Source organism: Ictidomys tridecemlineatus, chromosome 1 (assembly GCF_052094955.1).
Source record: "Ictidomys tridecemlineatus isolate mIctTri1 chromosome 1, mIctTri1.hap1, whole genome shotgun sequence".
NCBI classification, from domain to species: Eukaryota; Metazoa; Chordata; class Mammalia; order Rodentia; family Sciuridae; genus Ictidomys; species Ictidomys tridecemlineatus.
The window spans coordinates 196,337,249-196,349,873 of record NC_135477.1 but is presented as its reverse complement, the minus strand read 5'-3'; the positions used below and the strand labels follow the sequence as shown (position 1 = coordinate 196,349,873).

General features: G+C 44.4%; 1 pseudogene; it reads right to left on the bottom strand.

Annotated features, from left to right (window-relative positions):
• Positions 1-9,696: 9,696 nt before the first annotated feature.
• Positions 9,697-11,774, bottom strand: LOC101962657 (potassium voltage-gated channel subfamily A member 5-like; annotated as a pseudogene).
• Positions 11,775-12,625: the final 851 nt, after the last annotated feature.

Sequence of the window (12,625 nt, the reverse complement as noted above, 5' to 3'; positions counted from 1 at the left end):
CCCAGTGCTTTGCTCATGGCAGACTGGATGGACCACTGGTCTAGAGATCTGTACCTCCTACCCTTAGGAGTTCCTCAGGGACCCAGGAGTCTAGGGTGAAGCTGTCCATGTAGGGATGTCAACCCAGATATTCTTTCCACACCTCTGTTTTCTCTTGGGGCGTCTGGGAGTCTGTGTGTTAGCTTTGCATTGCTGTGACCAATTTACCTGACAAGAACCACCTAGAGGAGCAAAAGTCTGTTTTGAGCTCACTGTTTCAGAGGTTCAGTCCATGGTCAGCCATCTCCATTGCTCTGGGCGGGAGGTCAGGCAGAACCTCATGGACATGGTGGAGGACAGCTGCTCAGTTCATGAGAGCCAGGAAGGGGGAGGAGGGAGAGAGGGAAAGCACTCTGCTCACCAGGGACAAAATGTAAATCCCAAAGACAGGGTACTTCCTTCAGCCACACCCTACCTACCTACAGTTACCATACAGCCAGTCCATGGATCAACTGATTAGACCAACTCATAATCGAATCACTTCACCTCTGGGTGTTCTTGCATTGTCTCACACTTGAGCCTTTGGGAAACACCTCATATTCAAACCACAATAGTGAGAATGGCCCTTATACCAGGAGATGGGTGTCAATCTGGAAGCATCACTGCCTTCCCACTGGCTGTGGGTGGCCCTCTAGCTTAGGGATGCACCCATCACCAATATTCTGCCCTATGGGATTCTGTGCTGACAGGGTCATGGAGGTCATTCTCTGGAAGTCACTCTGGGCTGATGCTTCCCCATGTGTGAACATCACCCTGGTAAATCTTACCTGTAGGTTGCCGCGTGATACAAATGCAACTGCAAAGCTTGAAACAGCTCCCTCGTCTGGAGGGGAGGACCTCCACTCATGGAGAGCTGGCCAGTTAGGATAGGAGCCTGGGACCTGCCTTGTCATGGGACTGCTGTATCCTGGCTGCATCCTGCCAGGATGATGCCTTCCTTAACGGTGAACTCAAAACTCCACCCCCTAAAGACTGAGATCCCTGTTTTAGTCCCCACAACCAGCCTTCTTGATCTTTGGTAATGTCCTAGAAAACAGTCAATGATGGGGTGCTGTTCATTTCTCTTGCTACTGTCTCCAGGAGCTTCAACCCTGCTTTTATAGGAAATGTGTGTGCTCTCACACACGATGTTTAATGTGCTGCTGCATTCTGACCTGTTAGAGTCTGTAAACAAGTCAGGATGGTGCCTGGCATTTTAACAGGGAGAGTAGTTTGTGAAGTAACGCTAGCAAGCCATTAAGTGTGGAGATTCCTTATTGGTTGACTGCTGTATCTAGTTTAGGTTAATTAAGATAAGCTGTGTGGAATGTATATATACCTCTGTGGTCCTACAATAAACAGCTCCTACTCCTGCTGTATCAGTCTACACAATTACCCCCCAGTTATTTTGCTGCAGCCGGACTGTGGCACTGACCTATTTTTTTTCCATATTGTGAGTGTGTGTGTGTCTCTCTATGTGTGAATGAATGTATGCACATGCTTGTGAGTATATTTAAACAAAACTAGGATCATGTGTTACATAGAAATTGTTACTTTTATTTAATTAGTATCTTGTTTGTGGATAATATTAGCTAATTTAGAGAAAGCTGCAAAAATGGTACAGTGTTCTGGAATACTTTTTTTTTTAACTCCCCCTAATGTTCACTACTTTCTTAGATAACTATGGTACATTTGTCAAAACTAAGAAACAAACATTGGTCCCTTATTATTAACTAGACCACAAACTGTATTCATATTTTATGAGTTTTTCTAGTAATGTCCTTTTTCTGTTCCAGGATCCAATATAAGATACACATTGCACTTTTCATGTCTCCTCAGTCTCCTAGTTTCTCAGCCTTTCCTTGTTTCCCATAACCCTGATAATTTTAAGGAGCACAGGTCAAGTAGTTTGCAGTGTGCCCCTCAATTTAGTCTGTCTACCATTTTCTCATAATTAAACTGAGGTTATGAGTTAATGGCAGCAAGATCACAGAGGTGAAATGCCCTCTCACAGCAGCACGTCAGAGTTTGTGTGGCGGCAGCATGAATTACCACTTGGTGTCTGTCAAGTTTCCACAGTATGAAATTACCATTTTCTCCTACCTGCTGTTCTTTACTAGTGAGTCACAGTCCAGCTACACTCAAGGGAGGGAATTAAGCCCCATCTCCTGGTGAGGGTATCACATATATTATTTGGAAATTTTCTAGAAAGACCCTGTTATTTGCTCCCTCATTTATTTATTTAGCCATTTATTTATATCACTGTGGAGTCAGTTATGATTATTTTTAAGAGTTAAAATTTAAATTTAACAATGTAATTATTTTGTCATGCAAATTTTCTTACTTTTGACCATTGGGATCTCTTTTTGATGACTTCTGTGCCTTTTTAACATGCTCCTATATCTTCCCCCTACTCTCTCTCTCTCTTGCGCTCGCTCTCTCTCTCTCTCTCTCTCTCTCTCTCTCTCTCTCTCTCTCTCTCTCTCTCTCTCTCTCTCTTTGGTGAGTGCTTTCTTACCTGCTAGCTCTACAATGTGCTTCAAATTCATTTTGCATTTCCATTCTTCATACCTACAATCAGCCATTTTTTCCCTAATAGCTATGGTTTCTTTCTTTGGAGAACTATATTTTAAAACCAAGATTTGGGAATTGAGGATGCTCATTACTACTGGGATGTCACCACTGCTAGGCCTTTCATCAGATGGAGCTAGGAAATGTATGTGTTCATATGTAAACGTGTGTGTGTGTGTGTGTGTGTATTTGCATCTCTATCTATTTATATAAATATTAATTCTTAAAATGATCCAGAGTTCATGAGTTACCTTATCTCTAATCCTATGTTAGAGGATTCATTCTGGTCTTCTTTTTTACTTATTTGTAATTTCATCCTCTAACTGTGAGGACTTTGGTTCCCATTATCTATAACTTATTTACTTATGTGTTCAATCCTAATGTATATTTAAAGTACTTTCAGAATTGCTAACCTGTACCCTGACAATGAGAGTTTTACATACTGATGTTTTCCTCTTTTCTTTAGTGTAAAAGTTCTGAAAGTATAAAATACATACACAAAAGTGCTGAAAGTCTCCAAGAAGGATGTATGTAGGTGACCACACTCGCCTCCTTCTCCACAAACAAAAACACAAACAACAAACAAACATCTGCATTTCAAGGTGATTAGCCAAAGGAAGTGCTAGAACCCATGAAGGGACATATGGGAAGCAGAGATGGCAGCAGAATGAGAAAGGGGGTGGGGGTGTGGGGGTGGGGTGGGGGGAAGCATATTAGCAACTGAAATCTAAGCTCCACAGATGAGGGGAAAGGTAAATGGGAGAGTCCCTGGGGAACCCATCAACGTGGATTCTGTTCATCCTGGTTACAGGACAGTCCCACAGTTGTCACTGGCTTAGAACCCAGTTGGGGAAGGTCCCCTGAGCATGCCCAATAGCCTTGCCTCAGAGAGGAAACTCACATGGCCTCCTTTCCTAACCCCCAGAGCACATGGTGCTACAGCATGTCACCCTGTCAAGAAAGGACCTACTGTTAGAATTCATGTTACCTTTGAAACCTCTGAATATCCCCATCTCTGGGGCCCCACAGACATTCCACCACATAAGCATAAGGCTTGCAGCCTCATAAACCCAACTCTACCCAGTAGTGTGCCCAAGAGCCCAGCACCCAAGCCCATGCAGGGACTAGCACAGTAGGGGTTCCTGCCCCCAAGACCTAGAAGCCAGAGTTCCTGCCCGCTAAGACCTGGAGCCTGCTCTGTGCTACTGCTTTAGGTTCATGCACCATGGTGGGGACTTAGGGCTCATATTTCAACACCCTCCCTCCATCACCACCTTGGCCTGCATGCCACCATAGAGATTCAAGCTCTACGCTGTCTGCTGCCTTCCTCTCCTGCAAGCTTCCATCAGTTATAACTGAAGAAGCTACAGGGAGACTATGCTACAGCATCCAACTAGAACCAAAGCCAATGTAGCTTAGCAAACCGACACCCTAAGATACATATTGAGAATAAAGTGTTTGTGAAAGTCACTTTATAAAAATTGATAGAGACAACAGATCCACTAGAAACATAAACATAGGCATACAGAATGAAAAAGTAAGTTAACATGTTGCCTCCAAAGGAATATAATAACTCCTGAGAGCAATAGACCCCAGAGGAAATGATAGAGACAAAATGCCTGATGAAGAACAGAACTCCTAGTCTATGAAATGATAAATGAAAATGTCCCTAATCTTAGTCTTGGGAAAGATGTGAACATCCAGGTCCAGGAGACCCAAAGGACCCCAGACAGATTTGACAGAAAAAAAAAGCCTTTTTTACTGTTGAACTTTCAAATGTCCAAGACAAAGACACAATTCTAAAAACAGCATGGGAAAAGAGCTAAGTCACACTTAAGGAAACTTCTATACGACCAGGAGTAGATTTCTCAGCAGAAAACTTATAAGCTAAGTGAGAATGGAATGACACATTCAAAATTCTGAAAGAAAAAAATGTGCCAAACAAAAATATTTACCCAGCAAAGCCATCCCTCATAAATGAAAGGAAAATTTAAAAATATTTTTCAGAAAAAGCAAAAACTAGGGAAATTAATCATCACTGGACCAGCCCTTTGAGAAATGCTTAAAGGATTCCTACATCTGAGAGCCAAAGGACGGTAAGAATAAACTAAACCCACACAGAGCAGAAGGCAATGAATGGTAAAGGTCATATCACAAGTAAATGAAATAGAGACTAAACAGAAGAGAGAAAGCAGTGAAATGAAGAAATGACTTTTTGAAAAGATAAACAAAATCAGCAAAACTTTGGCCAGAATAATCAGCAAAAAAATGGAGAGGAGGCTCAAATAAGTAAAATCAGAAATAAAAAAGGAGACATGCAATGGATACCACAGATAGAAGATCATTGGGACTATTATGAATCACTATACACCCAACAGATTAGAAAGCCTAGAAGAAATGGATAGATTCCTGGATACATATAACCCACCAAAATTGAACCATGAAGACAAAGAACTCCTGGAAGTCAATAACAAGCTATGAGAATGAATCAGCAACAAAACTTCTCCCAACAAAGAGAAGCCCAGGACCTAATGGCTTTGCTATGAATTCCACGATGCACTTAAAGAACTAGTCTTAATACATCTTAAGAAATTCCAAGAAACACAGAAAGGTAGAAACTCTGCCAGACTCATTTTATGAGGCCAGCATTATCTTGGTACAAAAACCAGACAAAGACATAACAAAAAAAAAGAAATCTACAGAGCAATGTCCCTGATGAATATAGCTACAAAATTTTTCTTTCAACAACAACAACAACAAAAAAGCAACAAAATCCAACACATGTTAAATGGCATTTATCTTTGGGATGTCAGAATGGTTCAACAAATATAAGTCAATAAATGTTATATATTTTTGTTTTTTAATCAACAGATTAAGAAACAAAACCCATCTGATCATCTCAATAAATACAGAGAAACCATTCAATAAAATTCAAAATCCTTTCATGCTAAAAACCCTTAATAAATTAAGTATAGGGACAGGGCTTAACACAATAAAGACAATATAGGACAAACCCACCACCAACATCATGCTAAATGAAGAACATCTGAAAACATTTTCTCTAAGATCTGCAATGAAACAAGAATGTCCATTCCTATTCCACACAGTACTGGAAAACTTAGAGTAATCAGGCATGAGAATGAATCAAGGACATTCAAATTGGAACGGAATGAGTCAAGTTACCTCTATTTGCAAATGACACGATATTTTACAAATAAACACCTGAGACTACACCAAAAGTTGTTAGAGCTGACAAACTAATTTAGAAAAGTTGTAAGATGCAAAATCAACATACAAAACCAGTAGCATTTTAATAAGACTCAATAAATTTAGAAATAAATTTAAGAAGTGAAATAACAGTATAATGAAACTTTATAAAAGACCCATGAAAGAAATCATAGAGATCAGAGAAAAAAATGGAAAGACTTCCTTTACTCATGGATTAGAAGAAATGATATGGTTAAAATTTTCATACCACCCAGACTAGTCTGCAGATTCACTACAATTTCTGTCAAAATATCAGGCAATTCTTCACAAACCTAGAAAAAAATCACAAAATTCTTATGAAATTACAAAAGATACAGAATAATCAAAGCAATTCTGAGCAAAACAAAACAAAACAAAAATGAAAAAATCAGAAGCATCACAATACCTGAATTCAAACCATACTATACAGCTACAGTAAACAGCCTGGTGCAGGCATAAGAGCAGACCATTAGACCTATGAAGCAGAAAGAAACTCCAGAAGTTAATCCATGTATTCACAGCCAATAGCTGTCAACAAAGGCATAAAGAGTGTACTTTGGTGAAATTACAGTCTCTTTAATAAATGGTGGTGAGAAACTGGATGTACACATGTAGATTGAAACTAGACCCCTTTCATTCACATGATACAAAATAATTCAAAAGTGGATCAAGCACCTAAATGTAAGACCAAAACTGTGAAACACTAGGTGGAGTCTTACATCATCCCATTAGAATAATGCAACTCCAAAGTCTATGGGAAAATTCTGCAAGGGCCAGTACTCTGTTTTATTTCTTTCCTCTCTCCAGGGAGTATCCCAGCAGGCTGCAGGGCAAACTAAGGAGCTGGGGCTTTTAAAGTGAAAAAGGTGTTTTGTTTTGTTTTATTTTCCTGAAACTGTAATGCCTTAGGGATCAGAGAGCATGTACTGAGAAAAAGAAACTTCTGAGTGGTGACCACCATGTACAGCCAGAGGAATGAGAAGTTATGCTCCATTTGTGTATGATGTGTCAAAATGCAGTCTACTGTCATGTATAACTAATTAGAACATTTTTTTAAGTCACCTTCTTTACAATCTTTGGAAAAATAAAAAAAAAGAGGGGGACAGATGCTTTGCTGAATTCACAAAGTACCTGACACCCAAGTATAGCTCTTCTTTCTGTGTCTTGTTTGCCAAAACTGGGAGATCATAAAAACCCAGAAAGGGTTTCCTGCTGTGGGAGCCAGGAAGTAACATCTGGATAAAAAGCTTGGCTGAGGCCACTTGATTTTATCTCCTCAGGAAGGTAAAGGCTATGGAAAATCAGTGACAGCAGAGAAGGGAGAGTGGCAGAGGGCAGGAAGGGGCTCCTTACCTCAGTTGGCCTGGGGAAGAGCCTTGACCTTTAGATTGCTCCTGCTAATTACCTACAAAGACAAATCATGATGGCTTGGGTGGAACAGTGGAGTAGTTTCCAGAATCAGAGCAACAGGTGCACTGAGAATATGGAGAGATTGAAACACTTTGAACTGTCTAGTGAGTGTTCCTCCTGGTGCTACAGGACAGGTCCCATGTCACTGGCCCTCAGGATGGGAGGCTGTAATAGGAGACTGGTAGGCTGGACAGACTCCAGGGTTCCTTCTTAAATCAGCTTGGTCCCCTTTGTAAAACTGACTTGAGATACCAGCCTCCAATCCCTTGAAAATGGGGGGGGGGGCTTCACTTTCTCATTTCCTTCTTGCTATCACTGAGGATGTGTATAAGATTATACCCACGCATTGGACATCTAAAGATGCAGCAGTCCATCTGAATGGAACAACACCTAGTCAGGTACACAGACAGGTACAGGACCTCGGTGCTCTGCGTTACTTAAGCCTAAAAGAAGGGCCCTTCAGATGGAAGGTGGTGACATGGGTTTTGTTTTTTTTAGGGAGGGTAGAGGTCTAGAGGTTATCAGTCAGTCCCAATTGCCATGTCAGTGCTAAACCACAAGCACTGGTTTTAAAGACATAGAGGGTTTGAAGGTAAGACGAGTGGGATTGAGTTTTGGCAAGATGCCCTGCTTTCAGGCAGACTGTAAATTAGAAATAAATAGAGTGTTTTTGTTCTTCTTCCTTTGCTTTAGCATGAAATTAAAAAAACAAACAAACAGAGCCCTGCCTGCCCGATATCGCTGTTAATAGCTCTTGAGTGGAAATGACTCGGGCATTCACAGACACTGGCTTTTATTCTTGTATCTTATTTAAATCCACAATTCCCAGACATGGAGTTAGTGGATCCTCCACCTGGACACACCTTCAGAATCAGTCAATAAGCCCACTCTTGAGGAGAGGACCTGTGATTATAGGTCACAGGCCCTCCTTGCTAAAACTGGAAAACAACCAGTCTTTGGATTATCCAGCAGGAAAAGCAGCAGCAGGAATCCTGATATATAGACCTAGAGAGAAATTGTAGCCAGGGTTATTCCTATTGTCATGTTTTGCCACAGCCACTCAGTATAAAGGAAACAAAGGGATTTGCTTTGAGTTCAGGGATTGCTCAGGGAAGGCTACAACCTGTCAAAACCAGAATTAATGGGAACAGGCAAATCCTTCCCCTGGCCTCTTGCTGCTACTGTCCACCATAAAGGCTTTGCTCATTCCTCTGCAGTGCCATAGGGCAGTGAGCATCAGGCACTGTTCCCTGTGTGACTTTCACACTCATCTGCGCTTTTGTGAACAGATTTCATGCCTGTGGAAATCAGATTTGTTTCTCAGAGCTAGTGAGAGCAGTGCCAAGGAAGTCCTAAAACCTGCAGAAAAGGACACTTCAGAAATCTGGCCCCAGGGAACCACTGGGGTGGGGTTGGGGGTGTACTCACCATCCTCTTCCTTTTAGCCCCCTGCACAGTCCATACTGATGGGATGTCTGATACCACGCATCACACAGCACCTTGCAGTGTGTCTGTGTCAAAGGCAGCCTGAAACAAACAGAATCTACCCACCATCGCCTCTGAGGCACAGAAAAACCATTATTAGCTTTCCAAGTCTTCTACCCCCAGTCGAGGCATTTGCTCTGACTCCAAAACCAGAAACAACAAGTGGCAGACTATTATCTAAAATTTCAAAAAAAAAAAAAAAAACTAACACTTGCCCCAAGTAAGTCACAATTTATTTCCTGGGATTAAAAATAAGGAAAATGGATTATCAGAAGTCTTCCTCTAACACCATTAGAATGTTTTTCAAAGAAAGTTATAAGAATCACTTAAGGCTCACAGAAAAAGTCAGATCTGTTTTTTTTTTTCCAGAACATTCCTTACCCTAGATACAAAGCACCCATACTACATCCCAGAAAAGAGAGAGACTTGAAGAAACAGCCATGCCAGGATCTCTGGCTCCAAGTATCCCAGGAAAACATCAAAAAACTCTTTTCCATAAATTCAACATATATCTTGGGAATAAATGCAAATATTCTCCCTCTGAACTACAGTACAAAAATTTACTCACCAGCCATAAAAATAACATTGTCTCCTATACACAAATATAATAATATGTAAAACAAATTTGGAACACATGGATGGGGAGAGCTACAAAATCTCTTAGGATCTGAGCTATTTAAAGTCATTTTTGTTTGGGTTATCCCTCTGCTGGGTATAGGAAACTGGCTAAAATACATCCATCTCACAGCGCTCACCATTTCAACAGCTCCTGCGTCATGGAATTTGGTACTTTTTAAAAATAGGTGACCCTTGGTGTCATGGAAAAAGGAGGGAAAATGGGGAGTTATAGGGTAGAAGGAAGAGAAAAACAGGCTTCCGTAACAAGGTGGACTTGGAATACTCTGTGGTATAAAGTAAATCCCCAGCTTCAGAGGCCACCCCTGTTCCCCAATCTGCTGCCTCCCTTTACAAGTCTGTTTCCCAGCTGCTATCCAGACAGAGGGCATACAGAGATCTCAGCAAGTCAACATTGCTCTTGGCCTTGAGATTACACTTCTCCAGGGGGCAGCTGCCCCTTCGGTTACTGTCGGAATTCTCAGGACCCCCCAGCCTTGCAGAGGGGAGCCTTGCTCCAGCTGTACTTCCTTTGGCCTCCAGAGTCTAGTCCAGACCCCTGTCTCTGGTTGCCTTGCTCTTCCTTCAGGGTTGCCTGGTCTTCATGGTCTGTCTCCCTGTGGTAGAAGTAGTTAAAGTTGGAGACAATGACGGGCAAAGGCAGGGCAATGGTGAGGACCCCAGCAATGGCACATAGAGAGCCCACAATCTTACCACCCACGGTGATGGGCCTCATGTCCCCATAGCCCACGGTGGTCATAGTGACTACTGCCCACCAGAAGGCATCAGGGATGCTGGAGAAGTGGGACCCCTGGTTGTCTGCTTCTGCAAAGTAGATAGCACTGGAAAAGAGGATGACTCCAAGGAAAAGGAAGAAGATGAGCAGCCCCAGCTCCCTCATGGAGGCCTGCAAGGTCTTCCCCAGAATCTGCAGCCCCTTGGAGTGTCTCGAGAGCTTGAAGATGCAGAACACCCGGACCAGGCAGATCACCCTGAGGATGGCCAAGGACATGGCCTGCTGCCCGTTCTGGCCACCCCCTCCTCCACCTCCTGGCTGTTGTTCTGCCAGTTCAGTGCCCAGGGTAATGAATTAGGGGAAGATGGCCACAATATCAATGATGTTCATGATATTCCTGGAGAACTCTGCCTTACTGGGACAGGCAAAGAAGTGCACAAGCAGCTCAAAAGTGAACCAGATGACACACGTGGTCTCTACAATGAAGAAAGGGTCTGCCAATGTCCTAGGCAGGAGTGGGGCCACTGTCGGGCCAGAGGGAGGTGCCATGGCCCCACTGCCATTGGTCCCTGAGGCGGGGGCAGAAGGCTGGTGAGGCACCGGGGTATGTCAAAGAAACTCACGTTCATCCCTGAACTCAGGCAGGGTCTCCAAGCAGAAGATGATGATAGAAAGGAGAATGACTAAGACGGAGACGATGGCGATGGCTCGTGCAGACACAGAGCTTTCCGGGTATTCAAAGATCAGCCACACCTGACGTTGGAATTGGTTAACGGGGCAGGGGTTTCTCCTCTTCTTTAATGAAGCCCTTGTCCTCCGGGAAGCGCTCCATGGCCTCGTCCCCCAGCTGGTAAAAGCGGATCTCATCTGCGAAAACTTCTAGGGAGACATTGAGTGGCCTCCACAGGCGACCTCCAGACTGGTAGTAGTAGAGGATGCCATCGAAGCTGGGCCGATTGCGGTGGAAGAAGTACTCATTTCTCAGAGGGTCAAAGTAGCGCAGACGCTTGGCTGGGTCCCCCAGGAGGGTATTGGGGAACTGAGCCAAGGTGCCCAGCTGCGCCTCGAAGCGCAGCACAGAGATGTTTATGAGAACTCTCTGGTGGTGAAGGGACCCCGGTCCCAGTACTGGTACCTGGTCCTCCACCATGCCCAAGCTGGGGTCGCCTTCTCCCTCCTCATCCTCTGGAGTGGGCCCTCTAGGCTGAGGCAGTTCCTGAGGCAGTGGAGGCAAAGGTTGCCCTCCTGGGTCCGTGCCCCTCTGTGTGCTGCGCCCCCTTGGAGCCTGCTCTTTGTGCCCATCGCTAAGCCCAGCCATAGGAGGATACCGAAGCTCTCCTCCGGTGGTCTGACCACAGCCTGCTCTTGCCTCACCTTCTCCTCTGATGGTCATGGCACCTCCGTTCTCCAGGGGAACCAGGGTGATCTCCATGGCCCTGGAGCAGGGGGCATGCTGCGCCCTAGCCAAGGGCTTTTGTGCCCCCCACTCAGATTCCGCCTGCACCTCTTGTCCGGCTCCTCTCCCGCAGTCCGCTGGTCTGGCTTTGGGGCGGGCTGGGGTTGCTGACAGGATCCTCTCCCTTGGTCCTGACGTCAAGAGCTGCTGCCCTGCTCTATGCTCCTCTCCCTCTCTCTCCCTCTCTCTCTGTTCTGGCAGCCGGTTACCAGGCAGCTGAAAAGCCTCCTTCCAGCAGATGCAACCTTCAGCCGCCCCTCTGGCTGTGCTGCTGCACGGCCTCCACCCTTTGTGCCTCCCCCGCCTTCTTCTCCAGCTTCACTTCCAGAGTATGTGGCAGCGGGTGTCTCCCAAGAGGGCGCAGCTGGGGCCCTGGGCTAGAGAAAGGAGGGGGGCGAGAAGGTCCCCACACCCGCAGAGGGTGGAAGAGAGGGAAGGAGCTGCGCCAGAGAGGAACGGGTTGTACTGAGACCACAGAAACTCCCAGGGCAACCAGATGAGAACAGCTCTGCATTTCAGTTCACCTGGGAACCCGCTGAAAGCCGAATGGACCCAGAGGGGAAATCAACTATCATGCTATGAAAGCACTAAGCTTTGCGCTGAGTCGAAGTAGGAGAAAGGAGACAACAGTTGCGTGTGTGTGTATATACATATTTCCTTTTGGAGGAATAATGATATTTTCTTGGGGAAGAGTTACAGACAGGAGGGGGCACGGCAAAGCTATGGACCTTGAAATATATATATGGAGACTCATCTGTCTCCAGGACAGATCCAAAGGCAGCTCCAGGCTGGCAGCCTCATCATGAGATTAGCTGTCTGGTCCCATAACCCTGCCACAACCCATCAGCCCTCTCAACCAAATCTTATTTACAAAAATCATAACAGGAGGGGAAGGAAGGACTTAAAAATCCTGGTGAGGACTGATCCTGCCTGGTGAACCTTATAGTTAGCAACTGCATGGGGCATGGTGTAGGGAGATGGAGTGAAGGGTGGATGATGAGAGGGAATTACTTTGCTCTTACTATGTATCAGCCAATTCTTGGTGCTTTACAAATATTAACTCACGTATTCTTACAGCAATCTATTTT